Source organism: Ambystoma mexicanum, chromosome 1p (genome assembly GCF_040938575.1).
Source record: "Ambystoma mexicanum isolate Mex_15411 chromosome 1p, UKY_AmexF1_1, whole genome shotgun sequence".
NCBI lineage: Eukaryota > Metazoa > Chordata > Amphibia > Caudata > Ambystomatidae > Ambystoma > Ambystoma mexicanum.
In genome coordinates, this window is record NC_090921.1 from 974895646 (window position 1) to 974915544 (window position 19899).

Here is a 19899-nt window from a genome sequence, read left to right on the forward strand (position 1 = left end):
CGAAAAAACCTGAAAAACAAGCTTCCAATGCTGACATCAGGAGCTGGGAAGTGGATACATGAGTTAGAAAAAATGACAGGGGGTGTCACGTTATCTATAGGGGACATTAAACGTCTCCTGATCGACATATTTGGTGAGAGAGCAGACGATGTGTGGACACGGGCAGGGTTCTCTGGGGTAACCATAATTAACACTGCTCACGACGGAGCGCCATTTAATAATTGCAGAGCAGCAGTATGGAAAGTGCCACAAGTGCTTTACCCGGACACTTCCGATATGGGAGCTATAATGACTCGAAAAATGAAGGATTCAGAAGATCCGTTGATTTATATCCATAATTTCCAAGACGAGTGGGTGCTCGAAATGCATGAATCCTGGACGAAATCTATACCAGTGTTTTACCACATATTGTGCCAATGGTTGCCAGAACCGGTGCAGAAACAGCTCAAGAAATTGGTAGGGGTTGAGGCTAAACCTTGGGCTGAAATACAGTTAACTATCGCACATTACTGTAGATTGTTGCAAGAAAAGAATTGGAAAAAGGAGGCAACATGAAAGGGTCAGGAAGCGAAGCTGGTACAAAAGAAATTATCAAAGTATGCTCTCGAAGGAGCCATGCTAACTAGCCCAGCTGAACAGAACTTACAACAGGTGGCTAACCCACAGCAGAACAACCAGGGTAACGTAGGACTGTACCAGAGGGGAAGGGGATTTAGAGAAAGAGGATGGCAAAGTAATCAAGGAGGTTTCCAGAGTAATCAAGGAGGTTTTCAAAACGTGCAAATGGGCAACCCAGATATGTCAAACAGACAAATAATCCAACCACTGCCAGTATGTTGGCTGTATGGAATGACGGGGCATTTGGCGTGCACGTGCAGAAGTCAAGACGTGTGGCAGAATAGCCAAGGAATGGGAGCAGGCACGGCGAATCCACCTGCGATCTCACAACAGGGCAATGCACAGAATCACACAGTGCAGCAGCAAGCACAAGGCATGCAGCAAGGTGAGCAGTAAGGGGTTCAATCCCCGAACATGACACCAGACCCTAATAGGGAACCTAGAGTGAATGTTGTCATAGGGGTAAAGAATATTCCTTCTTAGTTGACACGGGGGCAACACGCTTGTACATACCTGAAGGCAAGTTTTCCTTGTCCGGCGAGGCCATAGATACTCAGAGTTTTACAGGAGCTCACAGTCGAGTTCCCTTTACAGACACACTCCCAGGCTCCATAGGAGAGTGCGAGATGAATGTACCTTTATTACATTCCCATGAGACCCCAGTAAACATTTTGGGTTGAGACTTAATGACAAAGTTGAACATGACAATCTTGTGTGTGAAATGATCAGCGCATACTCAGGGTACATAGCCATGAGAGCTATACCATTAGAGGTAGAAGTTTCCGCGTATGGCATGCATGTGCTCATGGCAGGATTGCCAAGCCTTGCAAATAGGACCAGATAGGACCATGAGAACCCCCGATGAATTTTTATTCAGACCAAGAATACCAATGCATGAAGAGGAGGGACAAGTATTTCCCTTGATGATACATACCGCAGCAGTGCGAGGAAAATTAGCATTGGTTGAGGGCTACGATGATAAAGGCAGACAATGGTGCGCAATTATCGCCATTGAAGAAGGGTATCTAGTGACTGACATCACCGATGACGATCTGTTTGAAGAACAACCAGACTTAGAAGAGACAAGGGTGGAAGTGAGTCTCATATTTTGGATAAGAATGATCAAAAGAGAAGTGCCTCAGAGAATGATGTTGGCACTGATACGTCCGGAATACTTTGATGACGACATGGCCCAGGTGCCTGTCTCTGTATGGACTACAGGACCATATGACGTAGGCCTCCTGAAGGAGGTGGGAGAAGTGAAAATTAAGCTGAAACCAGGAGCAATTTTACTGAGAGCGCGAGAATACCCCATGTCCAGAGAGGCCGATGAAGGGATTGCGAAGACAATTTCCACCATGATGGACCAGGGCATCTTGGTGACATCAGAGTCACCATGTAATACAGTAATTTATCCTGTCAAGAAATGAAAGGGAGGGTCTTGGTGGTTAATTCAAGATTTAAGAGCATTAAACGATATTGTTGAAGTTGAGTTCCCTCTAGTCCCTAATCCATCTACAATCCTATGTAATATACCCAACGAGGCAAAATATTTTATGGTGATTGACTTGAAAAATGCCTTTTTCTCAATCCCGTTGCACCGTGACTCTCAAGATTTGACGTCATTCACTTTCCGACAAATGCGTCTGAAAAGCACAAGGTTGACACAGAGGTACTTTGAGTCCCCGTCTATTTTCAACAGAGTACTACAGATGGACCTAAGCAATATTGCATTAGAAAGTGTTGTCTTGCAATATGTGGACATCTTGATCTGCAGCTCCACGATAGAACAATGCAGACGTGATTCTATTCGGCTAGTGACTATACTGGCTGAGAACGGTTATAAGGTTGACAAGGAAAAGTTACAATATTGTCAACAGGAAGTGCTATACATAGGCCAGCTGATCTCACATGAAGGCAAGAAGGTGACCCCTGAAAGGGCTGAAGCCATATTGAACACGGCTAAGCCACTCACGATAAAGCACATTCTGAGCTTTCTAGGCCTATGTAACTATGTTAGAGCATGGGTCTTCGATTACAGCTCATACACCAAGCCTTTGCTTCAGGCTCTAAAGAAAGCCCAGGTGACAAAGGAAAAGATTGAATGGTCTGAGACAATGGAAAAAGGGTTTGCTGAACTCAAGAGAGCGATTTGTATGGCTCCAGTTCTTGGGATTCCTAATTATGCAGAGGAATTCTATCAGTTTTCGCACACAGATGGCAACGTTATGATGGCAGTGCTCGCTCAAAAAACTTTGTTGGGATACAAGCCCCTGGCATATTACAGCGGGATCCTGGACCCAGTAATGAGAGGCCACTTCCCATGGAACAAAGTTTAGCTACGGCAGCGTTCACCATAGAAAAGGCAACCACTATTGTGATGGAATGTTCCATGACATTATACGTCGAACATTCACTATTCGCTATTTTAGAGAAACCTAAAGGCACGTTGATGTCTCAGAGAGCTTCTGCAAATGAAGTGATCATATCTAATCCATCAATCAAAGTAGTTCGATGTAAAACAGTGAACCCAGCTAGATTCATAGCAGAACCAGCCACTGAAGGAGAGCCGATACATGACTATGCAAACTATAAAGAATTCTATGATGAAATCCCCAGGGTGAAAGAAAATGCCCTTGCGGGAAGAGAGATCGTTTTTATTGACGGGTCTTTGAGAATCGACCAAGAAGACGGACAAAGATATACAGGTGTTGCCATAATGAAACACATACCAAATGGAGAATTTCGAGTACTTGTCAGCACACGAATACCATCTCATTATTCAGTGCAGGCTGCAGAACTATTGGCATTGATACTCGCCATAGAGAATCATGCAGACAAGGACGTAACGGTGTACAGGGTGTACAGTGACTCTGCCTATGTGATGTCCACAGTGCACACAGGACTAGCGCGCTGGAAAAGGAGGGGCTACCTCTGAGCAGACGGCACGCCAGTGCAGCATGCAGCCTTATTGGACAGGCTGATTAAGGCACTACAGCTCCCAGTGGGCATAGCGGTTGTGAAATGCGCCGCCCACACCAAAGGGAAAGATTTCGTGTCACGCGGGAACCACGCAGCAGACACGGAAGCCAAGCGCATGGCCTCCAAAAGTGAGACGGTCGTGGAAGTGGCATGCACCCATGAGAGAATGATGGTAGCACATACTACACCTGAAGCCTATAGTAATCTGGGGCAGACGCATCTAATGGAGCTTCAAGGGGAGGCACCACAGCATGAGAAGAACCTATGGAAACATTGAGGGTGTTCTTTAAACCCCTCTGATGCATTGTGTCAGCAAGACAGCACTGGTAAACCAGTAATTCATGTAGCCCTACTATAAATAGCATTGGAGCAATTGCATTACCCACTACACATGTCAAAAGAGAATCTAGCAGCAACGCTCGCAGAAGACTGGTTTATACCGAATTTAGCTGAGCATGTTGCATTCTTTATGGTGAACTGCATAATCTGTCAGCAATTCACTGCTGGGCACACATTAAAAGTAGTGAGAGGAGTCATCCCCTGGCCAAATGGGCCTTTTCAGCACTTACATATCGACTATGTCGACATGATTCAAGTGTACAACGGGTACAGATATTTAATTGTAGTGGTGTGTCCATTCTCTAGATGGATAGAAGCAGGTCCATGTACACACCCAGGCTCTACCTGTGCGGCCAAATTCCTAATGAGGGAAGGGTTCCCTAGATGGGGGGTGTTTGAAGTGATGAGATCAGATAATGGGGCTCATTTTGTAAATTCAGTCTTTGAACAGATTAGCTTGTTGCTTGGTATAAAGCACACGTTCTCGTTGGCGTATCATCCGGAAGGTAATGGTGTTTATGAGAGGCTCAACGGCTTGTTAAAGGAAAGGATAGCCAAGTTGAAGCTTACTCTAAAGAAGGGATGGTTGCACTGCCTTCCACTGGCATTGTATGCTCTTCGGAACCAACCAGGCTCCGACCATCATCTTACGCCGCACGAGATAGTCACAGGAAGGAGAATGAATACTCCCCTAACCTCTAGAGACAGAGCTAGATGTGATGCCCAGCCAACCCGAGAGGTCCTGGGATCCGAATTGCAAAATTATCTGAACTGCATGACATCCAGTGTTACTGTAATTTCAGACCAACTGCAGTGACGATGAAAAGGGTGCAGCACCGCACAAAACACAGCAGGAGACACTGAAACAGACGCAGTTCAAGGTCTACATGTTCCACTCTTCTTTCCTGGAGATGCAGTATTTGTAAAAAACCACACGAGGAAGAGGTGGGACGAGCCAAGATTCAATGGCCCTTTCATCGTAGAGGACTGCACTCCTTCAGCTGTAAAACTGCAGGGCAGGAGAGCATGGATTTTTCTCAATGACATTAAACCCTATATCGGAGAAAGCCCTCTAGCTGCACCCCACCGCGAAGAACCCACAGACAATGGGAAAGAACCTCAGCACATGCAGATGAGATATATGACGAGGAAGAAGGATGCATGAGCAGCAAAGCAAAGACAAATAACCCCTTTTCCAAGTTGTGGCTTAGACCGGACATTCCCCCTAAGCAAAATGGGGGATAAGGACATAAAACAGACACTCTGTGCATCCTAGTTGTAGGGTGAAGAAGAAAACTGCACATTCAAGCCACAACACATTTTGTTGACACGAACTTGTAAACTAAAAAACACTTAAGCATTGTTGAGAAACAAGACTCTAACAGACATTGATCAAGGACTCTTACCTTAAGAGCTAAACACAGTATCCTGAATCATCAAATATCAAGACCTTGTTTGGCAGCATTTATGGTGTCCCCCAGCAGAAACATCACAGAGGACGTACTCACTTAGTTCCAGTTAGTGTTGGCATCATATCCATCGCTGATAGGGAGGGTTACCAGTGTCACAGACTTTATCCAGGATCCTGCCAACAAGAAAGTAATCTGGCAACTACTTACCGTCATCGCGATAGCCTTCATTGGACTGGCTGAATACAGTGATAAGGACACAAATGCTTCCACCACAGACAATTATAGATGAACCTGTCAATACGCTTTTCTTTCGCATCATAGAGGAGTGCCCAGCTATTGTCAGGAGAACCACAGACACTCTCACGTTTGTTCTAAATCCAGCAAACTCTGAACTCTTGAGCCAGCTGTGGACCAAGCTAAGTTATTTGGTTGCAATCCACGCGTCAGGAAAGTGCAAGCATTGTTCATGTCAAGGGAAGAGCCTATAATCCTGAACCCAGCAAGGCGGGACACATGTCCCTGTCATCTGAGGACAGCCGACTGGCGCACAATGTCCTCTTTCGCCTAGTAACTGACTTTCCGGAAATGGTGGGGAGACCTGTTGAGGTTGACGTCCTCACTTTCATCAGAGATCCAGCTAACGTCGCACAGATGGGAACGCTCCTCCATGGCATCATGCTGCAAGTGGAGCTGTGCAACTTTCAGAGAGATTACATGAGGAGATTCCAGTGAAACCTTCCACCGAGGGAGAGATCGAGGAAGCCGAGCCAAGCACTTCATCTTTCCGCCGAGGGACAGATCGAGGGAGCAGAGACAAGAACTTCACCTTTATGTGTTTTGATTGCCATTTTTCCCATTTCTTCACATTGAACAGTGTCCAGCATGTCCTCAGGACTGAAGCAGATTCAAGGGGTGGATTGGGAACTCACCTTCCTGCATCCTGTATCAAGAGACAATCGTCACCCACAATCGTGTGAAGCACCAGACACTTTATGATACAAACTGGTCGAGAACAATAGTGAATTGGGGGAAAAGAATAAACATTGACATTTTGTTATGATCGAGATGGGGGCCCAGAACAGTAACCTGGTCCTCCCACAAGCAGAGGGTCTCCCCCGCTTCTCTGGAAGAAAATGCTGCCGGTTTACCTACTGCGCGATCATGTATCTATGCATTGTGTTTATCATTATTTTGCTGTCATTAATTATCAGAAATGCATTTTTTCTTGGTGCATGAAGCGTTCCAATTTGAGTGCACCCACATTATGATGTACACATGAGTCCCACAAAAGCACCCAGACCCTATATAGTTATTCCACTCCCGAGAAAATCTGATGGTAAAGTGAATGAACTGAAAATGAATGTAATTAACAGTGACACATACACACTTGAGGTAACGAATGAAGAAAAGAGCTGGAGACAGGGTCAGCACGGAATGAATTAAAACATAGCACTAACAACTACACGCACCCACACACTGAATGCACATGAACCAGGGCATGTGTCAATAGCCACAGGACCTCAAGCGAATGCAATCGAGAGCATGAGACTGCCTATAGAACAATCAGTCCCAGAAAATAATGAAAGAGACCAAAAGGGATGGAGAGAAAGGCCAACGAAAGAAGACTTAACAAAAGCCCTTAAAAAGACAGAAGCGGCTGTAGGAGAATTCACTGCAAAGACACAAATGTTAATAGATAATCTATTCCTGTTTATAGCTAGAGCGAAGAAACAGCATGAGGGACTGAAAAATAAAACCGCAGAGACGGTACTGACAATCACACGAGTTTCAACACAAGGAACAAGCACCAGGCCCACGATGCAGCCATACACTGGGCCGGTGACAGGCTGGTGGCTAATAAAGGCATTTATAGAGGGCAGGAAAAGAATGCAAGAAGAGAAGGAGAGAATTGCAAAACCTCCACCTACAACATCGATGCAGATAAAGAAACCTGCTCCATCGACCAGCATGCCCGAGAGTCCTCCAGCAAGGAAAAGCCACACAGACGCGTTTAGAGATGTAGTTATGGCAAACTACAGGAAGACACTAAGGATCAAGAGGTGCCTGCATGAAGATAACAATAAACTGAACGACTACCTGGACAGCATGGCACATCTAGGAAACAACATTTGGTACCAGCACATGAAAGAAGTTGGAAGAAGGAAATCAGAAGGAGAATGCTTCGTTTGTGCTCTCCTACCGCACAGCATGGGGAAATACAAGATCTTCGTGGCTGTAGAAATTGATGTCCCGACAGCACACTGTCTGTCACATGTAGCAATGTGCAACACTAGAGGGCAGTTTATGGGGAGGGATGCCTCATTGATATGGGCAACCGAGACAAATTACCCTGATGAAGATGATTATATGCTGGACATTAAGACGAGAAACAGAGCCCATACAAGGAATCATGTGATCAGATATGAGAAACCTGGAGTTAAAGGAGCAGCAATCAGATGGGAAGTGAACCCAAAGCTAAATGTCCAAGGAAAAACTCCATAAGAGGCAAAACATTGGAAGAACAGAGGCCAAATGCAGATTTGGGGAACAGTGCATTCACCAGACGGATGGGAAGAAGGAGTGGTGATCTGCGGAGCATGGATGGTCTTTGGAGCCTATAAGGAAGCAATAGAGAACTCTCAGAGGTTGTGCAAACCTTTATGCCAAAACTCACAAAATTACTAACATGGGTCGAAGACAGAGAAGGACCCCTGCAGATAGTGCCACTGGAAAACCGAAATTGTGCTTCATGAACAATGGCACGAGGAAGATGGGAGAGAATCAGAACTGCAGACGAATCTTTGAAGCTCCAGGAATGACTCACGGAACCGCAGAAATTATGGATCATTACTGGGCGTGTGGATCCAAAGCATACATAAGACTGCCGAAAAACTGGGGAGGCATATGCACAATAGTGAACGTCCACGTTCCTGCAATTGTGATCCCAAAAAGCGACCTGAAGATTGACAGTTTCCCAAAAGCAGATGCTCACCTGAGGAAAAGGAGATCTTTTGAGCTGGTATCCCGGAAGAAGAGAGAAAATTACTTTTCTGCCAAATCAGTAAGAAGCGTTCCATGCAATCCCGTATGAGCACAGGCTCTTCAGCCTCATCTCATCCGTGTTCACAACGATCATCATGCCAAGATTCCAGGTTGGAGCAAATACTAAGTGGTTGCAAATCACCAGATGGGAATTACTGCAAACCATCAACTCGACAATAAAGGGATTGAACGCAATCAAGGAAGAGTTAAGAGAAATCTGAATGATGACTCTACAGAAAAGAAATGTGCTTGACATGATCACAGTGATGGATGGAGGTGTTTGTGCAAAAATCGGAGAATCATGTTGCACATTTATACCTTCTCATGATGAAGAAAATGGAACTTTAACAGAAGCCATAAATATGCTGACAAATCTACAGAACCAGATGATTGATGAAACCAATAAAGTTGATGATGACAGCTGGTTTGGAACACTATTCTCATGGGTCCCACAATGGATGGCAGGCATATTCAAGTTCCTGGGAGCCCTGCTACTGATGATACTATTAGGATTTTGTGTTATCAAGATAATTATCTCACAGTGCCAGAAAACTGCGAAGAAAGCCATAGGGATGAAGATCATGATCGCTGTAAAACCAGGATGGAAGCCCAGAGACCTGACTGATAAAGAAATAAGAGAATTTGTGAAGGCCAGTGAATATGCACCAGAAGGAACAAAATTTGTGTATCCCAGGAAACGAAGAAAGTACGAAGGAAAATGGATTTATTGTAGCCCAAATGGACAATGCCAGCTAATGACCTGGAACAAAGACGAACATGTAAAAACAGCAGGAAATTTCAAAAGGGTGATAAAAATTTGGACTCCAAAGAGACACTCCTTCACACCATCATGTACAAACCCAGAAGATGAAGAAGAAATGAATACAGAAGAACCAAGTAAGGTGAACCCAAAGGAGGAAGCACAAGTGGTTGATGAACCGACCAGAGGGGGGAGTGTAGAGGAGGTCCCAGATATGGCCGGCACTCCAGCCACCCATTTTGAAATACCAGGCACATACTCGCCGAGATATGTAACGTGTGATGAGAAAATGAAACAGCAGAGAGCCGTGCTAGGGCTTTGTACAGTGCCCATCGGAAGAGCAATACCTGTTGACGTGCCAATTACCAGACATCCATGGGCAGCACGGTACCCATTGAGACAACCGTACCAACAGCTGACACAACATGAAGACTACTTTCAAACTGTCCCAGAAGAGACCCAAAGGGCCTTAATTGACGGCGAATGTGATTTCACGAGGGCCCGGACAGATGTACAGATGGTCGAACAACAACCGAAAGATGACACACTAGGACGAAACACCATGGATAAAGATATCACAGACATAGAAGAAGAGACAATGTCGAAATATAAAGAAACGTAACCATAAAGCAGGATGAAAGTATGCAACCAACTAACTCCTGCACATAAGCTTGAAACGCAAGAAGCTAAGAAAACAGTGCGGCTTGCCATGCTTAGTAGAAGAATAGAGCGGCAAGCGCCAAGTATATATATCTACCTCAAGTGAGCACATTATATAAGTGCAGTCCACTCTACATGGAAGCAGAATTAAGCCCAGGATGGTAGGGGCCAAGCAGGCCAGGATTCATATACCAGCACAAAGCCAGACAAAAGAGCGGAATCGAAACTTAGCAAGAAGCAGCTCATGCCTAGGAATTCGAGGTCAACCCAAGGAAGGGAGGAGAGCGGCAACTCCGAATTTAAACTTAAGAGAATAGCAGCCTGCCCGTGAAGGTCGAGATAAGGAGGCCCAGGCAGGTGGCAAGGCCGAAGTGAGAATCAAATACGCAAATAGATGGAAAATGAAGCAGCTTCACAGTCTACAGACACGTGACCAGCCAAGCGCGAAGAGGTACCAACGTCTGATGTCACCCAAAACCAGAGGATGCCATAACTTTCCCTGATAAGAAGCCACAGTTTTGAGGCCATCCTCAGCCAACTAATTGACACATAGCCCTAAAGTACTGATTGATGGAAGGGAGGCAGGGTGAATCTTGGGGCATGCCGCATCTGGGTGAACATTCTGCATGCTGCTAATTAAAGTGGAGATTTATGCTTGGGGGTGTAAGTGACCCAATCACAATGGACCAAGTAATCTAGGGTCCTATAGTTAGTAGAACCAATGAGACATCGTACTTGTAGTGACGTCTAGCACGAGTGATGTAGAGGGATGGGCGTAGACGCCCACCCGATAAGAGTTATCTAATCCCCATACCCCGTTACCATATACAGATATAGTACCTATACTTAAGTTACCTTTTCCAACCAATAGACTTGCATGACAAACTTTTGAGTGTTACTCGTCAATGATGACGACTTTTACCTATAAGAATTGTTTTTTGAATGAAGATTGTGGAAGTTGAAGTGAGACGGGTGATCGCATCACTGATGATTTCCTAATGTTTCCCCGTTTTTTTTACTTGTCATTAAACGGACTTCCCTTTGCCAAACCATTTGAGTTGTCCTTATTGATTGGTGTTGGAGTAAGAGAATCCTGCACCCCATCCACTTCAAGGTGCAGCTACCTCGTCTTAAAGTACTCGAGGGTGTGCTCTGATCCCATGGGCCCATCAGAGGTTGCTCTGCCCTCCTGTACAGTGTATACACAAGTAGTACTGCAGACTGGCCACAGATATGACGAAAGTCCAATGCCCCTGTGTAATTTGCTGTCACACCGAACCATCCTTGCAAGCCCATGGAAAGGGGAAGCAGGAGTGGCATATGTGTCAGGACCCCAAGCCACAAACACATACACAAGACAAGCTTGTATGGGCACAACTGGAACACACAGTGGATGCTTTCAAAAGCCACAAAGCACCACACCGTCACATGAATGCACAATAGACAAACAATATTATAAAAACAAAAATGGCCACATTTGACTAGGGGGTTGGAGGGGCACACAGGAAGGGGGAGGTACAGGGTGCACCTCAACACCCACATGCGATGATGTTGAGATAAAAAAAAAACCTCCATGGGCTCAAAGCCTGCACGGCCCGGCCTGTGTCGAAGATAAGTCGTCGTCCTACTCACCTTCTGGATGGAAATCAGAAGGTGGACGTGGCACAGTTGCCTGACTGCAGCTTTCCCCTCCACGCCAGCAAGCATGCAGGTCTGGTAATCCTGGTCCTGTGTGGCAATGGCACGTAGGTCAGCATACAGCACCTCACGTGATACGCGTGCTTCCTCTTGCAAGGTAGCATGTGTAACACTGAGTTCTGCCTGCATGGCCTCACATGACATCTGGAGCACCTACTGGTATGCATGTAGCTCAGCCGAGTTGGTGTTCTCAAGCTGCTCCAACCTCACTTCTGACCACTGCCTCTGGGACATGTTGAACACACACAGAGTAGATCTGAGGGATTGGTGTTCATCCCTTAGGGCCTCCCTGTGTGCCTCTGCCTGAGCAGCAAGTGCTTCACGCAGAGACACCATTTCAGCCTGGCGTGCCCTGTTTGAGGGGGCCATGCCCAGCTTGAGTGAGGGGCACGTAGACTGTGCTGCCTGCTGCTGGAGCTCCACCTGCCTATCAGGGGGGAGCATGGATTGGGCCATACTTTCCATGCCTTGAGCAATCTTCCCAATAACTGACCCCTGTTGCTGTGAACTGGCATACATGGATTGCCCCCACTCAGTATTCCCCGGTGGTGCACGGCCACCGCGTTGCCAGACATTACACCTGTGGGACCCAAGGAGCTGTGGTACTTGCTGGATTGGCACCGTCCGCGGCTGCAGGACTGCATCCCTCCATTAACATGATGCCCCAGGCACATCAGCAACTGTTGTGGAGTGTGACGGTGCATCCAGAACCACCACAGGTGGATGTTCCAACACTGCCTAGTCCCTCATTGCAGGTGTTGCGAACAGAAGATCATCCACATCAGGATCACTCACCGGCGACGAACCGTCATGATGTGCATCCAACTCAACATTGTGCTCAGAGTGTTCATCAGAGTCTGACTGATTGCCAGCCCTGCACACGACGGTCTGGAGCACAAATGGGTTCTCGTGGTCTACCACCCCACGACCCCCACTTGTGCTGGGTTGGTGATGTAAAAACAACCCTGTGTCTGGAATGACATCACCATCTTCTGGCTCCATTGCGTCATCGCCTGTAACGTGAACAAAACAAACATGAGTACACATGTCAGCAGCACATAACCCACACACACACAGACATCACTACATCAACAGCCAACACATGAAGCAGACATGTCACACACAACTAAAATTCTGGCATTCATCCAGTGGCATTGATATGCAATGGCATCCCGAAAGCAGAAATGGATGCGTGTAAATTGCAAAGCCTACACATGTACTGAATGTAGTATATCGCCTACATCACACACCACCTCTGACAGGCACATTTACAGGCAGAAATGACAGATGGCAACAAAGAGATGGCACGAAGCATAAGCATGTTTGAGCAGCCAAATGGCCACAGCTGCAAGTGAATCCAAAGACACCATGACACACGTAATATGCATGTAGACATGCATCACTAAATCATCATCACCAATATAGCTTAATCGATCTGCAGCTCAGCCCGTACCGGGCCTCATGGGCCCTGAAGACATAGTGAATGTCCCGAGCAAAGCGAGGGCCTTCAACGGGGTATAAGGGACCATAACGCCCAGTACGGTCCGAGCTGCCGGTCCATGAGGCCTCTAGAACACCCTTCAGGGCATGCTTCAGCACTTTGTGCATTGAATGTGCCAAAAAACATGATTCAGTGTGTCAAATCACCACGCCCAGGCTCCACCAGTATTGCTAATTGGGCCTGGGCATACTCGGACTGCACGACAGTGCACCTTCAGGATTGTGCCAGTTGAACATAACGGGCGCAATGCTGAAATCTCAGCAGCATTTCCATAAAATAACGACATATTAGTTATTTAACAAAAATGCTTCTGAGAACACATGTGTAAATAAACACTTTCACACACACCGAAGTAAGTAGCTGCAATGTTGCACTACACAACATTGAAGCTTCTTGCATATGTATATGTGAAAGTGTTCACATACACCCGTGTTCATATACACCCGTATGGTGTACATGAACAGCATTCCATACAGCAAAGCGAGCAGCTTCAACGCTACTTGCTTTGATGTATGTGAAAGTGTACACGTACACACGTCCAGGTAGCTCCACAGTAAGTACAACCCGATTTGGGGGCTATAATCAATCTGCGGGGTATACCATTGGTATAGCCCGCAGATTGATCAATCAACTCTGCTAAACCCACGCTAGGGTTTTCCAATACAGAGTACATGTGTCACAGGATGGACCTGTGCTAGTGTGTTTCATAACAGTGAAGGGATGAAAATCTGAACATACATGCCAGGTCACTTTGACATTGCAGCAGTGAGTAGGCATGTAGAATGGTGTAACATGGCTCAGGGGTGGGTGGGTGCAGTGCAGTATATGTGTAAGTTACCAACAATTTACATCAACAAGTACGTTTTGATGTCAATCACTTAACATGACGGCAGTGTAAGGGCAAGTTCAGCCATCATGTGCAATGTGCATGCACTGGGTTGCATGGATACAGTTAATCCCCCAACCCCTTAGTGAAAATGCAGGGAGGCATGGCATGGCAATTAAAGGGTGACCAGAGAACTGTGTATTGGCTGACAGTGTTGGCTAGCATCAATTGCATCATCTCAGTCAACTGACACCACAGCAGATGAGAATGGGACAGTAAGCAGGACACATGATGAACCGTCAGTAGTACACCCATTCATGCAGACGTCACTACACCAGTTGAACAGAGTCAGGGGTCCTGGAACAGGGGGAGGCATGTGCCCCACACAGACAATGACACCCTAAACATGTGCGTGATGCAGGACTGAGTCAGAGTGAGCATGGAATGGATGACCAAATGCCATGATACGTATGTAATCCCGGACACGTACTACAATGGTCATCCTGCCAAGGACACATAGGGGCATGCATGGAATGCACATGGAGCATGAATGGGCACTCGGGCACTCATGTCCCCGGGGAGCATCTGCCATCTGCACAGTCCAAGTGAGACACCCTGCATCAAGGACAAAGGGAGTACCCCACAGTATGTGTCTGGCAGGTTCGCAGGGGGAAGTGTGCATGTACACAGGAGCGTGGAACAGGCCACTGCAGTAGTCCAACATGTTACCCACCAATGTCATGGTGAAATTGAGGTGCAGAGGGGTGGAGAGGCAAGGAAGCATGCCTGCGTGGACTACCCGCATGCAGGCTGAACACAAATGCATGTCAGTCATGCGATGACATAGTCCGAGTGCTGAGTTGAAAGACACCACCGGCTACATGCAGACAGGTCAGTGAGCTGGAACATGGATGGGGCAGCCGGGTGACTAGCATGTGAGTAGGGTGTATGTGTGGTGATGAGGACAGTCTCCGTCTGCTTCACATGTCTAGCATGCATCACAACAGGCACACATTAGTGAAGCATTGCATGACTCGCACATGAGAACCATGTACACATAGCATGTAGTGGCAGTCAAGCACAACACATCACACAAGCAAACAACACATGGGCTGGATAAACATGCAACAACACTCACTGGACAGAGCATCATAATCCTGCATCTCTCCCACTCCTTCGATCAATTGTGCTGGGATGAACTCTGCATCGATCTCCTCATGCAGAGTGAGTTCTTCTTCCTCAGGTGGTGACCCACTGCCAGTCACCTGAGTCATGGCATAATTGGAGGCACACTTTTTCTTAGCACAGCGTTGGAGGTCATCCCAACGCTTTTTGCAGTCCTGAGCTGTGCGCACCTCATATCCGGATGCACTAACACCATCCGCAACATGCTTCCAGTGTGCCCAATGATGGGCAGGCGTAGTATGGCAATTTGGGCCCACTAGCATATTGCGTTCGTGTTTCGACACATAACCCAAAAGGAAGTCCAGTTCCTGCTTGTTGAAAGGCTTCTTCCTCGATGTGCCGGAGGCCGGAGCCGTGTCTGGGGTCCCAGCCTCTTGCGCAGGAGCAACCTTCCTCCTCTTGGGCAGTGGTACGGACCCTGACTGGCAAATTCCGCCCTGATCAGGGGCAGTGGCTGGACTGGACCAAGGGAGTGGCAGGTGGAACTGGGGCGGAAGCCCTGACTTGCGACAGTGGCTGCTGGGTGCTGTTGACAGGACCCAGCGCAGCAACAGCCGGTCTGCCAAGATCTGTGACTGACACAGTCCTGGCTGGCAGACTCACAGCCGGGGTGGTGTTGGCGGCATCTGCCCATGCAGTTGCCAACACCCAGATGCTTGGGGCAGCAGATGACAACACTGCCCCAGGGACATGTGCCTCGGTCAGAGCATCCCTGAGCGCACATTGCTTGTGACTCCTGACCAATGTTCCCTCTAAGCTGTGCGCATGTGCGCTTACCCAGCTTCCTTCTAGGTGCTGCTCAGCGCACACAGACAATTCTCACCTATTCAGAAAGATTTAATAAGGCACAAGCCACAGCAATTACCTGAAATGTTCTTTCTCTTAAAATAAGCAACGAGTATTGATATTCTGCTAATTTGCATTACACTACTATGCATCTAAAATCCCTAACAGCAAAATAAAACACACAAGGTTAAAAGCATATATGAAAAACTGGCTCCATGAACAGAAGAATTTAACCAAGATATGCTTGCACACATTAACCAAAACTTTATCATCCTCACCCACTACTCCTAAACCTGATCCTACCACACTTTTACCTTATGACTCTGACTTCTGCCCCAGAACACATTAAGATACTACCGGACAACCTTGAAACTTCATCTCTTGGCTCTGTGAAAGATTAACAGACGTGTATCTACATCCACTTGTTTTATGTTTGTTTTAACATGAATAACGTTCACGTGCCCGAATTTCTGTTACTCATTGTGCCTTACTAAAAGAATCACCCACGCTATATAATTGAGCTACCAGCTCAAATATCGGATACTGACTGTAAGTAAGCAGGCTTCTTGGATATGTAACCAAATCCCATACTTCCTCTTCTTTGTACATATGTCACACAAGTGCTTTGAAGTGGCCCCCTTGTAAGTTAACGCATTATAAAACTCAAATATTCATTTGCCCTCTAAAGATTTTGAAAAGACAAATGAGATGCTCAGCGTCTCCTTCTTTAGCATTACTAACATCACCCTATAAGTGAAAAGCAACATTGCAATATCATTTACTTAGCCTACAAGGGATAATGAGAATGGACTATGCCTGGGAAAACTCGTCCATAGTATCAGGGCACTGGATATTTACACCTAGGTGAATGCTTCTCACACAATCTGCATCGTTTCCAAGTGTTTTGGGCATAGACCTTCACACATTATATGGTAACTCACTTTTATACAAAAACAGTTTCACTGAGCCTCATCCTACACAATGATATATGGGTGGGGTATGTTGCAAACAATCTTGTATGCACTGCAAAAGAACTGTGTACATGCAGAGTCATGACCTTCTTAAAATGCACATCATATGTTGAGGCATTAAATATGCCTTGCTTGCAAAGTATTGTGAATCTGCAAATATCCCAATGAGTGTTTACTGCTACAATCCCTCCCTTTTTACAGTGCTCTATCAACGAGTATTGAAGGCTAGCACCGGGGCCGGGGAAGGGAATGGGTGGAAGTATCACTCCTGTTGCAGGTGATAAACAAAGCAGCAAATTTCAAAGACCAAGTCAGACATTTCGGCAGTACACTGAAGGAAATTTATTGTGTGTTTGCTAAAGGATAGGAAAATCTAGACAACAGAATCTTCCTTTTCTGTCTATTCTCAACTGCTGAGGACTTTTCAATATAACCATGTATTCTGTGTGTATAGTCTCTAACATCTCCCTGCATCTTCTTTAACTGATCAAAAAGAATTATAGAAGAGGGATCCATAGTTACAAATAAGGCATTCAATCAGTTGTATCTCTGATGAATTGATGCAATTAACTTAAAAGGCATATATGTGTGATTTTCTTCAACGGGGCTCCATAATAAACCTCAGTAAGGCTCTTGTTTAATTTTATCTAGGCTCTGGTGCGGAAGGGTGGGCAAAGCTATACACTTTATTATGTACCCTGTCATTTCACACCCAATGTCAGGGTTACACGCAGTGCTCTAATCAGATGTTGCTCCCTACGTGGAGTGAAATGATTTTTCAGGGAGTAAAAAAGTAATTAGCTTTGCCAATAGGGATACTTTCTGCTTATTAAAAGATGTACTTTTCCCATAAAATTCCTTTTGTTATTGGGCATTCATATTATTAGAGTTCCTCCCTTCCTATGCACTGCTCTACTGGACACTAATTTGTTTGTTATTTTCCTTTTTTAGGGAGTAAAAATGCATGGTGCATATGACTCTTAGCTCTAAGGCTGGTGTTATCACTACCCACAGGACAACGTAATGTGGATAGTAAGCAGAGGCACAGGAATTTTGGATCACCATATTCTAAGGTGCAGTTATTCTGATTCAATTATCATCCTTACATAAATTATTAGAAGCATGTTCTCCTGGCCCTTGAATTACTTCACTAAAGTGGCACTTGCACTCCTTTCAGCATGTTTTTGACAGATTGCTTTTAATTGCCATTAATCCATCAGCAAACGTATTCTGAGATTCTTCACAGCCACATCAGTTATGACAAGAGATATTTGTGTTTTTTAATACAAATCAGTGATTTTCCACTGGCATAAAACATACAGGAACTCATTACGACTTGGGCAGTATCCCGGTGTAAATCTGCCAGAATACCGCCCAAACAAAAGATTGTTACCGCCACTTGGTCAGGAGGAATTTCTGCTGGATTACAACTGGTGGTGGCGGTGTAATTCTCCATTCATTGTGCGTCCATATTGAGTCCATTGGACTCAATGTGCCTTTTGTGGTGGAATTACTGCAGTGGAAATGCTGACGATTTCAGTGTTGAGTTGGAGGATTTACCTCCATGATTTTCCTGGCCAAATCTTCCACTCCAGGCCCAAAATCGTAATTTGTCGTAGTGCTAACGTTGGCGGTAATGGAGTTACTGCCAACTTTACCACTTACCGCCAAACTCGTAATGAGGTTGACCTTTTTCTCTGCGCAGGAGTACGTTTGCAAGGTACTGTGGGAGATATTAAAGTATTGGACTGGTTGATGAGTTTTCTATATAATCACATCTGGCATATTTTATTTTAGAATATGTGTTTGGAAAAAGTGTTGTAAGATTTTTAAAGAATTGCAGTGGCTGGTAAGAGGAAATTCCTTTCCAAAATCCTTTCTGCGACGGTAGTTCACAAAGTGGCTTGCCAGTCAGTTGCGCACATGGAAAAGAAATGTGCACACAACAGCCAAACAGTTCCACACATAGAGAAAAATAATTAGAGGGAACATTGCTCCTGACCACCTAGAATTCAGCCTGGGAGTCCTCAGGTGCCATCACATCATGCGCTGGCTGACCCTGAGCCTGGGTGGTGCCTGTAACAGCAGTAGATGCATCTGTTAATTGGTGCATCTGGTGTAGTCTAACTTTTCAGCACACCGTTGAAGAAATTACACAGTGAAGGTGTATTCATTTATGTGATGAAAAAATGACCCTTTGTACACAGTGTTGAAGCAGTCTACAACATTTTTTACAGAAGTTTTCCCCTCAAGAATGTTCACCCTGTTGAGGTGTCAGAAGGACAGAAACATGTTGGGAGTTTTTATAGCACATGTAGAATGTTTAATGTTTTAGTGTAGTGTCTATTGTGTTGATATATATTTTTTAGGAGTGTGTTTAGACGATATGTCCAGGTATTCGTTTTTTTGTTCCACTGTGTTTTGATATCTTTGGGTCGACTTGTTTTAACTTAAATTTACGTTGTTTTGAATAAATTTATATATTAATTTTGATATATTATAGCATACAGTCTATTTTTTACGGACTTAGTGTGCCGAGTTACCAGTGATCTTAAGGTGTACGGCCAAGTTATTTAGTACATTTTTCAGTTCTATCTCCTTTATATAAACATATACATTTCCTCTGCCTGTGGAGATAGCATTTCCTTTTTTTGTGTATGGTAGGGGTATTATACGCCTATTTATAACACGGAGATCACATCCTTGCCACAGTCGGGAGTTGGAGGTTCAGCAGAGGTGGTCACTCAAGCAACAGGATTCCTAGCAATGGAGGATGTGCAGGCAACTTCCAGCAGGGCACGTCCACGACAGCCCCGGGGGTCATCAGCATCCCGGAGCCAGTTGTGGTGGCACAGGCAGATGACATCAAGGCAGCAGCACCAGTCTGGACTCGGGGCATACAACATCACGGGGGCAGGCATCGGCCGAAGGGCAGGAGGACCCTGGACTATGTGTGTCTTCCATGTGGCAGTGGATGGGCCAGCAAATAGATGCAGAGCAGCAGCGGGCAGAGAGGGCACGGCTCACCATGGTCGGGGCAGAGAACTCCATGGGGCGGGCATTGAGCCGGGCACAGTTTCTCGAGGAGACTCGCAGGGAGTTGGTGGAGAGCATGTCGG